This window comes from Pristiophorus japonicus, chromosome 1 (genome assembly GCF_044704955.1).
Source record: "Pristiophorus japonicus isolate sPriJap1 chromosome 1, sPriJap1.hap1, whole genome shotgun sequence".
NCBI lineage: Eukaryota > Metazoa > Chordata > Chondrichthyes > Pristiophoridae > Pristiophorus > Pristiophorus japonicus.
Window position 1 is genome coordinate 487983515 of NC_091977.1, and position 16702 is coordinate 488000216.

At 45.3% G+C, this 16702-nt stretch overlaps 1 long non-coding RNA gene across 1 annotated transcript in view; it reads left to right on the top strand.

Moving 5' to 3' along the window:
• Positions 1 to 16702, top strand: part of LOC139260269 (uncharacterized) — a 78408-nt gene that overhangs the window by 49975 nt on the left and 11731 nt on the right. Inside the window, exon 2 of the long non-coding RNA XR_011592755.1 lies at positions 4445 to 4502. This is a non-coding gene — a long non-coding RNA (uncharacterized lncRNA). The remainder of the gene's footprint in view (positions 1 to 4444; positions 4503 to 16702) is intronic.

A 16702-nucleotide genomic window follows, 5' to 3' on the forward strand; every position in this document is an offset into this window, starting at 1 on the left:
GGACATTAAGAACTGAGTTCAATTTGTTTGCTTGGGCGCACATTCCTATACAGAGCAAACATATTTGGCAGCAGAAAAACAGAGTGCTCGAGCTGTAGTCCTGATAGTGTTTATATTAGTGCCAGATTTTGAGTGAGGCAGATTTTCTCGGATGTTATTCTAAGCTCCAACTTCAGCTTTGGTCCTGATTATGTGTTCCTTGTAACACAAAATGTGATCCAGTGTCACCAAGGTCGACAGGGTTTATTGCCGTATCACTTAATATATCATTCCCGGTTGGCTTCTCTATTATGAAGGAAGAACCCACAGAACTGATTCTTATCCAGATTGGCCTCCAGTTATTTGAAAGTGTAGTTTTATGTCAGGCCAGCTAGGACGTCACTCAGAGTTACATTGATTCTATCAAAAGTTTAGCTTTGACCAGGAACACAAAGATCCTCTGCATATAGGAATCTTCTGGCATCAGGATGGATATATTGGTCATTGGATAGAGTAGCATTGATGCTAGCACGCTACCTTGAGGATCCCCTTCCATTGCCTGCGTAGCTGCATTTTCTAACCACATAGTTTCACGGAAAATGGCAATTCGTTAATAAAATTCTGATAAACTCTGTGAGATAAACATCCTTCATTATATTGAAAACCGTCCACACAAGTATGCAGTGATTAACAGTGTCATAGGCAACTGACAAGTCAACAAAGGCAGCTCCAGTTGTTCTGCTTTGTTCAAATGCATTGACCTAGATATTCCGCAGTGACGATAGCAGAGGGCCTCAGCTAAGTAAGGAAGTGGAGTGGGAGGTGCGACTGGGGCGGGCTGATTGGGCCGGGAAGGTAGCAGTGGTCAGGGGAAGGAGTGATCATTGAGAGGTAAGTAATGGTGGCCGGGAGTGGGAGATTGGTGACGGCAGCGGCCTACGTCCTTTTAATGTTGGGTCAATAGGAGGACTCCTGCTCCTCTGGTTCCACCTTCCGGTAAATATATTTAAAAAATTTAACTTGTTGATTGCGGCCTCATAGGTGATGTATTTAAGGTCCACCTGTTAAGCCACTTGTAGGCCTGGTTTCACTAGGTGCAGCCGGCACTGGCTGCCTCAGGGCAAACTAATCTTGCATTGCTGCCTCAAACAGGTGTTAGGCCCTTAATTGCATATGAAAAGGGCCTAATGCCAATTTTTTGGCCTTTACCAATATGGTGGACACCACACTTCTGGCTCCTAATGAGCATATTCTTCTTGACTGCCATATTGGAGGTTTAGGAGACCGTTTTTATCTCAAAAAACAGGCGCTGCATAGCCAAATTTCTAGGCCACTGTCAATATGCTAGATCAGCATATACAGGGCTTTGCAGGCCAGAAACATGACTGTTCTGCAATAAACTGCTGTTCCATATGGGTTCAAAATGAGATGTTGAAATAACTTATATACATGACAAAATAGCAAAATAGGGCTGAAGTTCTTTTGGGCTTGCAGGGTCTTTACCAGGTTTCAAAACGAATCTTGCACTATGCCATATTTTGAAGACGTGGCAATGCTCTGAGCATAAGCTGAACAAATCAAGCTGCCAATGAAATGCTTTCAGTCCAAAGTGTTTGATCTGCTTACATCGGATGTCATCGAGGCCAGCTGCTTTATTGTTCTTTAATATCTTGAGTTATAGACATCATCTATGAGTTTACACATGGTAAATAGTCCAGTAAACCCAGGGTTAGATATTTGAGAATCAAAAGCTCTTGCTAATTTGGTCCTATTACCACTACAGTTGGAACTTTCTTGGCTATTTAGGAGAAGCCTAAGGAGGAGTGGAAAATCTACTCTGCAGTGACGTTGAAGTATGTGTTCAGTTTTGTGGAAACAGTGCTGAACACAGGTTGAACCTCTCTTATCTGGAGCTCCCTTATCCGGCACCACCCAGACGCCGGATGGCGCATGCACAGAACGCGACCGTCAAAATCCTACTCACCAATATAATCTTTCTCCTCAATCGGCTGCCTCCTCCTCGTTGCCCTGCTGGAACTCCTGCAGCCACAGTCCGTGGGCCAACCACTCCTCCCCACAGCACTCCCTCCGGGGGGGTCTTGGCCTGCCGGGGCCTGCCGGCTCTTCAGGGAGCACCGGCTCTTCGGGGTCCACCGGCTCTTTGAGGCCCCATGCACACTAATTGGCTGACTGACTGACTGACAGTCGGCCCAGCCAATCAGAGCACACACACACTTACCCCAGCAACAGCACTTAAAAGCGCAGTCCACCCAAAAACATGACCTCATCCGGAAAAATCCCTCGTTTGGGACAGGCCAAGTCCCGAGGGTACCGGATAAGGGAGGTTCAATCTGAACTCATATAGTCCTCCAAGCTTTCTTGCTGCTGTGAATCCTATCAGTTGATTCAATAATAAAAAAACAATGTTTTTTTTTTAAATAGTGGGTGTCACTGGCAAGGCCAGCATTTATTGCCCATCCCTAATTGCCCTTGAGAAGATGGTGATGAGCCACCTTCTTGAACCACTGAAGTCTGTGTGCTGATGGTGCTCCCACAGTGCTGTTAGGGAAGGAGTTCCAGGATTTTGACCCAGCGACGATGAAGGAATAGCGATATACTTCCAAATCAGGATGGTGTGTGACTTGGAGGGGAACATGGAGGTGTTGGTGTTCCCATGTGCTTGCTGCTCTTGCCCTACTAGGTGGTAGAGGTCGCGGGTTTGAGAGGTGTTGTCGAAGAAGCCTTGGTGAGTTGCTGCAGTGCATCTTGTAGATGGGACACACTGCAGCTACGGTACGGCGGTGATGGACAGAGTGAATGTTGAAGGTGGTGGATGGACTGTCAATCAAGCGGGCTGCTTTGTCCTGGATGGTTTCGAGCTTCTTGAGTGTTGTTGGAGCTGCATTCATCCAGGCAAGTGGAGAGTAATCCATCACACTCCTTACTTGTGCCTTATAGATGGTGGAAAGGCTTTGGGGAGTGAAGAGGTGAGATACTCGTCACAGAATAACCAGCCTTTGACCTGCCCTTGTTGCCACTGTATTTATGTGGTTGGGACAGTTAAGTTTCTGGTCAATGGTGATCTCCAGGATGTTGATGGTAGGGGATTAGGCGATGGTAATGGCCATTGAATGTTAAGTGGCGGTGGTTATACTGTCCCTTGTTGGAGATAGTCAATGCCTGGCACTTGTGTGGCGCAAATGTTACTTACCACTTATCAGCCCAAGCCTGAATGTTATCCAGATCTTGTTGTATGCGGGCATGGACTGCTCTATTATCTGAAGAGCTGCAGATGGACCTGAACACTGTGCAGTCATCAGCGAACATCCCCACTTCTGACCTTATAATGGAAGGAAGGTCATTGATGAAGCAACTGAAGATGGTTGGGCCTAGGATACTGCCCTGAGAAACCCCTGCAGCGATGTCCTGGGGCTGTGATGATTGACCCACAAACATCTTCCTTTGTGCTTGCTATGACTCCAGCCAGTGGAGAGTTTTCCCCCTGATTCCCATTGACAGGGGGGAAACTCCTGTCAAAGTTTTACTAGGGCTCCTTATATCGCATTTATATCGCGTCTTTAACGTAGAAAAACATCTCAAGGTGGTTCAAAGGAACATAATCAGACAAAATTTGACACTGAGTCACATAAGGAGATATCAGGGCAGTTAACAATAACCTTGGTCAAAGAGGTAGGTTTTAAGAAGTGTCTTAAAGAAGAGAGAAGTAGCGAGGCGGAGAGGTTTATGGAGGAAATTCCAGAGCTTAGGTCCTAGGCAACTGAAGACACAGTCGCCAATGGTGAATCGATGATAAGCGATGCTATTAACATATCAAAGGGGTTTGTTTCGAGGTATTCTATGTAACCCTAATATGACTATTCTATGTAACCCTAATATGACTCTTTAGCTTTATCAGATCATCCCGGGATATCACTTGTACGGTATCCGCGGAATATATTTTTGCGAGCACGCTTCCGTATCAATTCTACAAAGCAATCACAGTTCCCCGGTGTCACAATGTCATCTTTTAATGGCCGCATCCAGTTCAACCAGGTAATCTTTCGAATCCACCTTCTTAAAATTAGAATGATGATGAAACAAGGTGGTCTTCGAGGGACAGCCACATTGATAGTTTGATTTTGGCAAGGACTCTAAAACATGGATTGCTAATAATATTGCTGACAAATACTAAATTGGAGTTGAATCCATGTCTCCAATGATTATTGGTGAATGAGTTGGGAAACTCTGGGGTCATGTATAAGGAACAGCTAATTTGTTTTTGTCCAGGCTTCAACCAAGTCATCAACTTCATTAGTCTCAGAATGGTTCCATTGCTATTAAAGCCACCACTTATAACATGAACTGTGTTGTTGGTGAGGTCAACTGTGTAAGCAAATATGGTGTTGGATGGTTTATATACAAAATTGATTCATATTCCATTGAATCTTAATGTTATTTTCTTCAGGCACTTTGGTGAAAGAGAAAGACTGCAATGTTTTGCACTGAATGGTGGTAAATGTTTGGTAAGTAAATATACTTGTGAGGTTCATTTATTGTATTGTATGGCATTTATTAGTGTATGTGGGCTAAAACAGTGGCCCAAAAATTGTGGTTGGAGGCTTCCTGCGGGCGGACGCCTCCGACCGAAAATGTTTTTCTGAAAGTACCTGGTGGTCCTGGAGGAACGTATATTTATGGTCCGAGGCCTAGATGCACAGCCCAGTGTATGGGCTCATGCATCCCAGGAATGTAAGCGCAACCTGCGATCACATGGGCCTGGACCACCAGTCACAATGTAATATTCTCATTGATAATAATGGGAACTCCGTTTGTACAAGCTCCCATTACTTTCAATGAGAATACTGCCAAAAACACAGAAACACAACACAATAAATAAAAACAATACCTCAGATATTTAAAATTAATTGAAATTGAGAAATTTAGAAAAACATTTTTTTTTGTGAATTTTTTTGAATATGTTTTAATATGGTTAAAAATAAACTTGCCTTAATAGACAGGGATTTGAATGTAAACATTAGTGATAAAATTTAATTTTTCTATTTTATAAAACTGCTTTAAGCAGGCATCAGAGTTTGAAGGACATTTTTTGGGCAGGAGTTGGGCAAATAGTCCAAATATCTGCCCTGCGAAAATCTGTCTCCCAGGGATGCATGCGCTCTTTCAAACAGATCACAAATGCTGGCTCTTGGCGCATGCGCATTGTACGCCGAGAACCGAAACTAGCGAGGCCTCTTCGGGTGCGGGCGCACATTGTATGCTCCTGGAGAGGCCGCAATTTACAATCGAGTGTCTCCTTAGCCAGACCTTTGGCTAGTCAGTGATTTTTATTGGACAACGCTGAATGGAAAGAGTATCTCCAACTGCAGCAGTGCTCTTCCAGTTCTCTCTGCAGCTATCTTGTGGGCTCTGTGAGTGAGATTTCCGATTGAAAAAAAGAAAGACCTTTCATGACCTCAGGACGTCCCAAAGCACTTTACAGCCAATGAAGTACTTTTGAAGTGTAGTCACTCTTGTAATGTACGAACCGAGTCAGTCAATTGCACACAGCAAGCTCCCACAAACAGTAATATAATAATGACTAGATAATCTGTTTTGTTATGTTGCTTGAGGGATAAATATTGACCAGGACCTCTGCTCTTCTTTGAAGTAGTAGCATGGGTTCTTTTATGACCACCTGAAAGAGCAGATGGGGCCTCAGTTTAACCATCTGAAAGATGGTACCTTCAATAGTGCAGTATTCCCTCAGCACTGCACTGGAGTGTTAGCCCATAATTTTGTGCTTGAGTGGGACTATGAACCCACAACCTTCTGACTCAGAGGCAAGAGTGCCACCCATTGAGTCATGAGATTAAGCGCTAGTTAGAGGTAATCACGTGATATGGACCAATTCCCATGAACTGTGGCTATGGTGATGTTTGAATGCTGTACTCTGTACTTACAACTGGCAGATTACTCATGGTGGATTTACATTAGGGACGATTCGACTGCCAACTAAAGTCAATTAAGGAATATTGTTCATTTAAATGAACTTGCCAAATGCCGTTCATTTAAAGTGATTCTCACTCACTCAGTTTAAAAACATAACTTATTCTGATCTTATTTGACTTAAATATGAACACAGCTCCATTTGTTTAAATGGGGCTTGTGATCTGTCTCACTCTTTTTTTAATCATAATTATCACTGCTAACAAATCCCAGACTCAACAACCATGAGAGAAGGCAGGGCTGGCCATATTAGACACCATAAATAATGTAAAATGTACCTGTAACATTGTATAAGGATGATAAAGCCTCGCAATACTGTTCCAGCAGAGATGTGAGCAACGATGAAAAACAGGGCAGGACAACCTGTGAAAATGAAAATAAAGTAAAATCTGCTTACATTCAAATTCAAATAGAAGAGGGAATTAGGCATGGCAGTGAGTAAAATATACATGGAACAGCATTCCTCCCTCCTTGTACTACCCACTTTGTCCTCAGTAACTGTTAAGGAAGAAAGAACTTGCATGTATAAAGTGCCTTTCACGACCACAGGGCATCCCAAAGCACTTCACAGTTAATTAAGTATTTTGAGGTACAGTAATTTTTTAATGCAGGATAGCATGACAGCCATTTTTCACACAGAAAGATCCCACAAACAACAATGAGATAAATGACCAGATTATCAGTTTTTTTTAGTGATATTGGTTGAGGAATAAATATTGGTCAGGACACTGCTCTTCTTCGAGTAGCAAGGCTGTATCATCACACCAATGTTCTACTCAAACTTCCTCGCTGCAATGCTTCATCTCACCTTTAACAAGCTCCCCGCTGGAGTGGAGTTAATGTACAGGACAAGCGGGAAATTGTTTAACCTCTGACACTTCCAGTCCAGATCCAAGGTTGTTTCAACCTCTGTCATTGAATTACAAAATGCAGATGACGCTTGTGTTTGTGCACACTCGGAGTCCGAACTCCAAGCTATCGTTGACACCTTCACTGAAGCGTACGACAGTCTGGACCTTACATTAAACATCAGTAAGACAAAGATTCTCAACCAGCCTGCCCCTGCCACACTATACTGCTCCCCGATTATCAAGATCCATGACGAGACCTTGGATAATGTGGACCACTTCCCATACCTTGGGAGCTTACTATCAGCAAGAACAGACATTGGTGACGAAGTCCAACACTGCCTTCAATGTGCCAGTGCAGCCTTCGGCCACCTGAGGAAAAGAGTGTTCGAAGACCAGGATCTCAAACACGGTACCAAGGTCATGGTCTACAAAACAGCAGTGATACCTGCCCTCCTATATTCTTCAGAGACATGGGGCCAAAATTCTACATTGCCATTTTTTGGCGTTATTTCCAATTAATGGACATTTTTTTAGTCCGAAATAACGGCAAAAAAATAAGGCTGAAGTTTCAGCAAAATTATTTTTCATTTTGGCGCAGCGCAGAAATAGCTCCATTTTTTAGGATGGAGCGAATTTTTTTCATTGGAAAAATGACGCCTGTTCTGCGCATTTTGGTTTCCAGAGAAATATTTAAAGGGTTGATGGTGGATAGGCAATGGCAACCATTTAAAGATCACATGGATGAACTTCAACAATTGTACATCCCTGTCTGGAGTAAAAATAAAATGAGGAAGGTGGCTCAACCGTGGCTAACAAGGGAAATTAAGGATAGTGTTAAATCCAAGGAAGAGGCATATAAATTGTCCAGAAAAAGCAGCAAACCTGAGGATTGGGAGAATTTTGTCACACAACAGAGGAGGACAAAGGGTTTAATTAGGAAGAGGTAAATAGAGAATGAGAGGAAGTTTGCTGGGAACATAAAAACTGACTGCAAAAGCTTTGCTAGATATGCAAAGAGAAAAAGATTATTGAAAACAAATGTAGGTCTCTTGCAGTCAGGTTCAGGTAAATTTATAATGGGGAACAAAGAAATGGCGGATCAGTTAACCTTGGTTCTGTTTTCACAAAGGAAGACACAAATAACCTTCCAGAAATACTAGGGGACCGACGGTCTAGTGAGAAGGAGGAACTGAAGGATATCCTTATAAAGTGGGAAATTGTGTTGGGGAAATTGATGGGATTGAAGGCCGATAAATCCCCAGGGCCTGATAGTCTGCATTCCAGAGTACTTAAAGAAGTGGTCATAGAAATAGTGGATGCATTGGTGATCATTTTCCAACAGTCTATCGACTCTATCGGATCAGTTCCTATGTAGCTAATGTAACACCACTGTTTAAAAAAGGAGGGAGAGAGAAAATGGGTAATAGCCTGACATCAGTAGTGGGGAAAATGTTGGAATCAATTATTAAAGATGAAATAGCAGCGCATTTGGAAAGCAGTGACAGGATCGGTCCAAGTCAGCATGGATTTATGAAAGGGAAATCATGCTTGACAAATTTTCTGGAATTTTTTGAGGATGTAACTAGTAGAGTGGACAAGGGAGAACCAGTGGATGTGGTGTATTTGGACTTTTAAAAGGCTTTTGGCAAGGTCCCACAAAAGAGATTGGTGTGCAAAATCAAAGCACATAGTATTGGGGGTAATGTACTGACGTGGATAGAGAACTGGTTGGCAGACAGGAAGCAGAGAGTCGGGATAAACGGGTCCTTTTCAGAATGGCAGGCAGTGACTAGTGGAGTGCCTCAGGGGTCAGTGCTGGGACCCCAGCTCTTTACAATATACATTAATGATTTAGATGAAGGAATTGAGTGTAATATCCCCAAGTTTTCAGATGACACTAAACTGGATGGTGTGAGCTGTGAGGAGGATGCTAAAAGGCTGCAGGGTGATTTGGACAGGTTAGGTGAGTGGGCAAATGCGTGGCAGATGCAGTATAATGTGGATAAATGTGAGGTTATCAACTTTGGGGGCAAAAACACGGTCAGAATATTATCTGAATGGCGGCAGATTAGGAAAGGGGAGGCGCAATGAGACCTGGGTGTCATGGTTCATCAGTCATTGAAAGTTGGCATGCAGGTACAGCAGGCGGTGAAGAAGGCAAATGGTATGTTGGCCTTCATAGCAAGGGGATTTGAGTATAGGAGCAGGGAGGTCTTACTGCAGTTGTACAGGGCCTTGGTGAGGCCTCACCTGGATATTGTGTTCAGTTTTGGTCTCCTAATCTGAGGAAGAATGTTCTTGCTATTGAGGGAGTGCAGCGAAAGTTCACCAGACTGATTCCTGGGATGGCAGGACTGACATATGAGGAGAGACTGGATTAACTGGGTTTTTATACAGTGGAGTTTAGAAGGATGAGAGGGGATCTTAAAGAAACTTACAAGATTCTGATGGGACTGGACAGGTTAGATGCGGGAAGAATGTTCCCAATGGTGGGTAATTCCAGAACCAGGGGACATAGTCTTAGGATAAGGGGTAGGCCATTTAGGACTGAGATGAGGAGAAACTTCTTCACTCAGAGAGTTGTTAACCTGTGGAATTTCTCACCGCAGAGAGTTGTTGATGCCAATTCATTGGATATATTCAAGAGGGAGTTAGATATGGCCCTTACGGCTAAAGGGATCAAGGGGTATGGAGAGAAAGCAGGAAAGGGGTACTGAAGGAATGATCAGCCATGATCTTATTGAATGGTGGTGCAGGCTTGAAGGGCCGAATGGCCAAATCCTGCACATATTTTCAATGTTTCTATGTTTCCATGTAACGTGAGGCACAATGGGAGTGAACGAACTTTCTCTCTCCGGTTCTCAGACTTGGGAGGAAGGGAATGTGAGCTGAGAGCTGCTTTTATATAATTGTGCAGAGGAAGTTTTACTCTGTAGCTAACCCGTGCTGTGCCTGCCCTCGGAGTGTTTTGATGCCAGGCTCTGCCGATGGCTCGCAAATGTCCCTATCCCTGGCCAAATGGCCCGCCACGGTTACCACATCCCTGCCCAAATGGCCTGCTGTGGCCGTCCCTCTCCCTGGCCGAGCCATTGGAGGAATCAGTTGCCTTCAGTCCCTGTTGAGAGGTGAATTGGTATAGGAAGTATTAAACTGTATCAACACAATTACATAGCACAGCTAATGCCATCAGCTACATACAGAATTATTTTGTAGAGTCAGTGTTTTATCACAGTAAATATTAAATCCTAAATAAAATGACTTTCTTTTATAATGAAGTAATACAACAATAATATTGCATCACTTCATTCAATTGGAACATAATAAATACAGATCGACACAACAAATCAATCCTAAGCCCAGGGGTAATGGCTGAGGTCCCCCCGTTAATGCCGATTTCGATTGGACTACAACTTGGTAAGGCAAGGTTTTAAAAAGTGGTCCTTAGCGCTGTCCTTAAAAAAATTCTTATTGGCGAAACTCGCAAAAACGAGCAAAAATGCCATTATGGGTGGGTTTGACCCGAGTGACGTCAGAAAAACGGTACTTAAACAAATGGCCGTTATCTGTTGAGGACAGCATGATACCATTGGCGAAACTAGCAAAATTGTCTTAAATTAAGTTAGCTCCAAAAAACAATGTTAGCTCCAAATAAAATGGAGCTAAACGGTGGCGAATTTTGGGCCCATGGTCTATGCACCACAAAGCACTGGAGAAGTTCCACCAACACTGCCTTCGCAAAATCTTGCAAATTCAATGGCAGGATAGGCGCAGCAACATCAGAGTTCTCTCTCAGGCCAACATCCCCAGCATCAAGGCATTGACCATGCTCGATCAGCTCTGATGGACACATTGTCCACATGCCCGATACTAGACTCCCGAAACAAGTACTCTATTCCGAGCTACATCATGGCAGGCGAGCCCCAGGAGGGCAGAGAAAACGCTTCAAGGACACCCACAAAGCCTCCTTGAAAAAATTTTACATCTCCACCGACTCTTCGGAATCTCTGTCCCAAGACCGCTCAAAGTGGAGAAGCATCCGAGAAGGCACCAAACACTTTGAGTCTCTTCGCCGGGAGCACGCGGAAGCCAAGTACAAACAGTAGAAGGAGCGTACGACAAATCAAGCACTCCACCCATCCGTCCCTTCAATCACCGTCTGCCCCACTTGTGACAGAGACTCTAGATCTCGCATTGGTCTCATCAGTCACCTTAGACCTCAACTCCGGGGTACTGCCTAAAAAGAAGAGTGACACGGGATCTTTTACATCTAACTGAGAGGGCTGGCAGAACCTCTGTTTAACGTCACATTCGAAAGACGGCACCTTGGACAGTGCAGTACTTCCTCAGTGCTGCACGGGGAGTGTCAGCCTAGTTTAAGTGCTTAAGTCTCTGGAGTAAGATTTGAACACTTCTAAGAGGTTAGAGTGCAACCACTTAGCCAAGGCTTTCAATTCTTTTTAATTTAAGCACATTTTAATTCTTGATCTTGCTTGCGTCTGAGTTAAAGGAATACCATAGAATATTCCATAAAGGATTGGAGAGGGTGCTCTGACACTGCAACAAGAATGAGCCTAAATCAGTTAGGTAAATTGGAAACAGTTCCAACTGTTGGATTATTAAATTAGACCTCTGGATTACTAGTCTAGTAACATAACTACTGTTGTGTATCTGTAAAGCATGCATTCCCATATTCCGCCACCAGGGAACGCTGTATATAAGCCGGCCCCGAAGCCTGTTACTCACTCTGGAGTGTCTTAATAAAGACTGAGGTCACTGTTACTTTAACCTCCCTGTGTGCAGTCTCATCTGTGTTAGAAACATAACAACTGGCAACGAGTACTCAAATCCAATGCAAAGATGCAGCAAACTGTGCGCATCCTGGAGAGTTCTCGGAGGGTGAGGACTGGGAACCCTATGTCGAACGGTTAGACCAGAACTTTGTAGCCAACGAGCTGGACGGAGAAGGAAGCGCTGCAAAAAGGAGAGCGGTCCTCCTCACGGTCTGCGGGGCACCGACCTACAACCTCATGAAGAATCTTCTGGCTCCGGTGAAACCCACAGATAAGTCGTATGAGGAGCTGTGTACACTGGTTCAGGAGCAGCTTAACCCGAGGGAGAGTATGCTGATGGCGCGGTATCGGTTCTATACGTACCAGCGATCTGAAGGTGAGGAAGTGGCGAGCTATGTCGTCGAGCTAAGGTAACTTGCAGGACAATGTGAGTTTGATGGCTATCTGGAGCAAATGCTCAGAGAATTTTTGTACTGGGCATTGGCCATGAGACCATCCTATGAAAACTTTTGACTGTAGAGACACCGACCCTCAGTAAGGCCACTGCGATAGCACAGGCATTTATGTCCACCAGTGACAACACCAAACAAATCTCTCAGCACACAAGTGCTAGCAATGTTCATAAATTAACTGGAACTGTGTTTGCGAGCAGAAATGTACAGGGCAGAAACCATGAGTCTGCAACTGCCAGCAGGCCTCAGGTGATCCAAATGACTCAGAGTCCGCAAGGCAATTCACACCTTGTTGGCGTTGTGGAGGCTTCTATTCAGCCAATTCATGCCGTTTCAAAGGGTATGTTTGCAAGAGCTGTGGAACAATGGGGCACCTCCAATGAGTTTGCAGACAAACTGCAAAACCTGCTAACCATCATGTGGCAGAGGAAGATCGGTACATGATGGACCAAAGCAATTTCGAGCCTTAGAGAGAGGAGGCAGATGCTGAAGTACACGGGGTGCACACATTTTCGATGAAATGTCCACCTATAATGCTAAACGTAAAATTGAATGGCTTACCCATAGCCATGGAACTGGACACTAGCACTAGCCAACCCATTATGAGTAAAAAGATGTTTGAGAGACTGTGGTACAACAAGGCACTCAGAACAGCCCTGAGCCCCAGCCACACGAAACTGAGAAAGTATACCAAAGAGCTTATCACTGTCCTGGGCAGCACCATGGTCAAGGTCAAGGACCTAGGAGGGCATGGTGCATGAACTACCACTCTGGATTGTCCCGTGCAATGGCCCCCCCACACTGCTTGGATGGAGCTGGCTGGGAAAAATCCACTGGAACTGGGATGACATCCGAGTGCTATCACATGTGGATGAGGCCTCATATACCCAGGTTCTTACAAACTTCCTTCCCTTTTTGAGCCAGGCATTGGAAACTTTTCCGGGGCGAAGGTGCGGATCCACTTGGTCCCAGAGGCACGACCCATTCACCACAAGGTGCGAGCGGTACCTCACATGATGAGGGAGAGAGTGGAAATCAAGCTGGACAGGCTGCAACGCGAGGGCATCATCTCCCCAGTGGAATTCAGCGAGTGGGCCAGCCCGATTGTTCCAGTACTCAAAAGTGATGGCACGGTCAGGATTTGCGACGATTATAAAGTAACTATTAATCGTTTCGGGGGTGGAAATGGCGCAGCCTGCAAACTTGTTGATGGTGGCGCAGCCCGCAGATTTGATGATGGTCATGGAAGCGTTTGAAAATGAAAAATCACCTGTCACGGCCCACTAGATTAGGACTTGGACCAGCCAAGATCCTCTGCAGCCCCTAGTAAAAACTGTGTACTGCATGGGAGCTGGGCCAGCATCCCCGTTGAAATGCAAGAGCTAATCAAGCCATTCCAGCAGAGAAAGGACGAGCTGTCCATTCAGGCAGACTGCCTGTTGTGGGGTAACCGGATAGTGCTGCCCTAAAAGGACAGGGAGACGTTCATCTCGGATCTCCACAGCACACACCCGAGTATAGTAACGATGAAAGCGATAGCCAGATCCCACTTGTGGTGGCCCGGTATCGACTCTGACTTCGAGTCCTGTGTACGGCAATGCAGCATGTGTGCTCAGTTGAGCAACGCGCCCAGAGAGGCATCACTAAGTTTGTGGTCCTGGCCCTCCAGACCATGGTCGAGGATCCATGTCGACAGTGCGGGCCCGTTTCTTGGTAAAATGTTCCTGGTGGTGGTGGATGCTTTTTCAAAATGGATTGAATGTGAAATAATGTCGGGAAGCACCGCCACCGCCACCATTGAAAGCCTCAGGGCCATGTTCGCCACCCACAGCCTGCCTGACATACTGGTCAGTGACAACGGGCCATGTTTCACCAGTACCGAATTTAAAGAATTCATGACCCGCAATGGGATCAAACATGTCACCTCGGCCCCGTTTAAACCAGCCTCCAATGGGCAGGCAGAGTGGGCAGTACAAACAATCAAACAGAGCCTCAAACGAGTCACAGAAGGCTCACTCCAAACTTGCCTGCCCCGAGTACTGCTCAGCTACCGCATGAGACCCCACTCACTCACAGGAGTGCCCCCGGCTGAGCTACTCATGAAAAGGAAACTTAAAACCAGGCTCTCGCTGGTTCACCCCAACCTACATGATCAGGTAGAGAGCAGGCGGATGCAACAAAATGTAAACGATGGTCGCGCCACTTTGTCACGGGAAATTGATCTGAACGACCCTGTGTATGAGCTAAACTATGGACATGGTCCCAAGTGGATCGCGGGCACGGTGATAGCTAAAGAAGGGAGTAGGGTGTTTGTAGTCAAACTAGACAATGGACAAATTTGCAGAAAGCACCTGGACCAAACGAGGCTGCGGTTCACAGGCTGCCCTGAACAACCCACAGCAGGCACCACCTTTTTCGAGCCCACAACACACACCCAAAGTATCAACACCATGCCGGATCAGGAAATCAAACCCATCACGCCCAACAGCCCAGCAAGGCCAGGCTCATCCAGCAGCCCTGCAGGGCCAACAACACGACAGCCCAGTGAGGGCACAGCCAACACACCAGAACAGACATTTGTACCGAGGCAGTCCACCAGGGAAAGAAAGGCTCCCGACCGCCTCACCTTGTAAATAGTTTTCACTTTGACTTTGGCGGGGGAGTGATGTTGTGTAAATGTGAAGCATGCACTTCCATGTTCCGCCACCAGGGAGCGCATCCCCTGAAGTCCCAAGGGATCCCAGCATCCCTTGGGATCACTGTATATAAGCCAGCCCTTAAGGCCTGTTACTCACTCTGGAGTATCTTAATAAAGACTGAGGTCACTGTTACTTTTACCTCCCTGTGTGCAGTCTCATCTGTGTTAGGAACACAACAACTACCACACTAACATATCCAGAATATTCCTGCAAGTATGAAAAGATGAAATAGTCTAGGAGCTAGAAATTGTGTAGCGTCCCATTTGGGGCAATAACTTTTCAGGGAATGCAAAAGTAGCACCAGACGGAGAAGATTTTTTGCTGCCGGGATCTTCCACTTTAATGCTCCAAGAGGGAGATGGAGCGCTAACTCAAGCGCTATCACTTCCCTTCGAGCACTAAAGTCAGTGAGAGCGACCGTAGCGGCCGAGCGCTAAACAATGTTTTATGCAGTGTTGTCGTTTTTGGAGGCTCCTTCTCTCGCTTAATGGGAAGGGCGAATGTTGGTTTAATTTAATCTTCATCCTATCTCTGTGGGACTACGGGACCTGCGCTACGTGCATAACAGCCCAAGCACTTTAGGAGAGTGCAAGGCTGATGAATCGCAGGGCCCAACAAAGACAAAAGACACCTGACTGAGGAGATTAATAGATTTTACCCTGCCTGACCACCGCTTCCATATAATTAGCACTCCCCAAGCGGCCAGCCAAGGTGACAACGCCTCCTGCTGCCGCCGTTGTTGCCGCCCGGCGATGCTGCAGGGGGTGGGAGTGAATACTGAATCCGGGGCAGTAATGGAGCGCTACGCACTGGATGATGTCACGATCTATGGGGCGCAAAAGAGCGAGGTGGTAAATGTCACCACCAGCGCAAAACTGCCAGGGAAATTCGCAGGTATCGGTGAATTCACTGCGTCTGATCGACAATCCCTTTGCAGTCCGTTATTGGCCCCCTTCAGGCACGAATAGGAGGCGCAAACCAATCCTATTTTCTCCCCCCTAGTAGTTCTGATTTAATTTTGAACACAGAATTTTTCCTTGAAATTAAACGGTCCGGGTAGAATCATAATCTTATCAATTTATCTCTCACTTCAAAATCCCCCACACTGTCGTTCCTTCGATAACAACCTGCATTATATAGCGCCCTTAACATAGTAAAGTATCCCAAGGCATTTCTGTGTCCTCTGGTTACCAACCCTCCTGGCAATTGAAGCAATTTCTCTTTATCTACTCTATCAAAACCCTTCATAATTTTGAACATCTCTATTGAATTTCCCCTTAGCTTTCTCTGCTCTACTGAGAACAATCCCAGTTTCTCTGGTCTCTCCTCATAACTGAAATCATTCGTCCTTGGTATCATTCGAGTAAATCTCCTCTGCATCCCCTCCAAGGCCTTGACATCCTTCCTAAAGTATAGTGCCCAGAATTTAACACAATACTCCAACTGTGGCCTAACCAATTATTTGTAAAGATTTAGCATAACTCCCTTGCTTTTATAGTCTAAGCCTCTTTTGATAAAGTCCAGGATCCCATATGTTTTTAACAGTCTGATCAACTTGTCCTGCCATCTTCAAAGATTTGTGTACCGGCACCCCTAAGTTTCTCTTCCTGCACCTCCTTTAAAATTGTACTGTTTAGTTTATATTGCCTCTTGTTTTCTTCCTTCCAAAATGTATCACTTCACACTTCTCTGCAATAAATGTCATCTGCCATGTGTCTGCTCATTACACCAGTCTGTCTATGTCCTTCTGAGGTTTGTCACTATCTTCCCCACTGTTTAATACATTTCCAAGTTTTCTTTCATCTGCATACTTTGAAATGATGCTCTGTATACCCAAGTCCAAGTCATTAATACATAACAAAGCGAGCAGTGGTCCTAATACCAACCCCTGGGGACATCACGGTATACTTCCCTCCAGACTGAAC